We start from the raw sequence: 298 nt of genomic DNA, 5'->3' as shown, positions 1-298 counted from the left end.
GGGGGCCCCCTCAACTGGGTACTCTAGGGGGGGGCCCCCCTAGCAGCAAGCTGCTGCAGCAGGAGGGGGGCCCCCCGTGTCTTTCTGAATCAAAAAAAAACGACAAAGACAAAGACAAAGAAGATGAAGACAAAGACAGCGAAAAAAAAAAAGAAAAAGAAACAGAAACACAAAGACAAAGACAAAGACAAAGACAAAAACAAAAAAATAAAATCTTTGTCTTTGGGCATCGCTGTCTGCGGCCCCTCGCAACAAAAAAAAATTTTGAAAATTATAATGCGGCACTCGATATCATCAG

The sequence above is a fragment of the Eimeria mitis genome, genomic scaffold (assembly GCF_000499745.2).
Source record: "Eimeria mitis Houghton genomic scaffold, Emh_scaff553, whole genome shotgun sequence".
NCBI lineage: Eukaryota > Apicomplexa > Conoidasida > Eucoccidiorida > Eimeriidae > Eimeria > Eimeria mitis.
Note: the sequence above shows the minus strand (reverse complement) of the source record.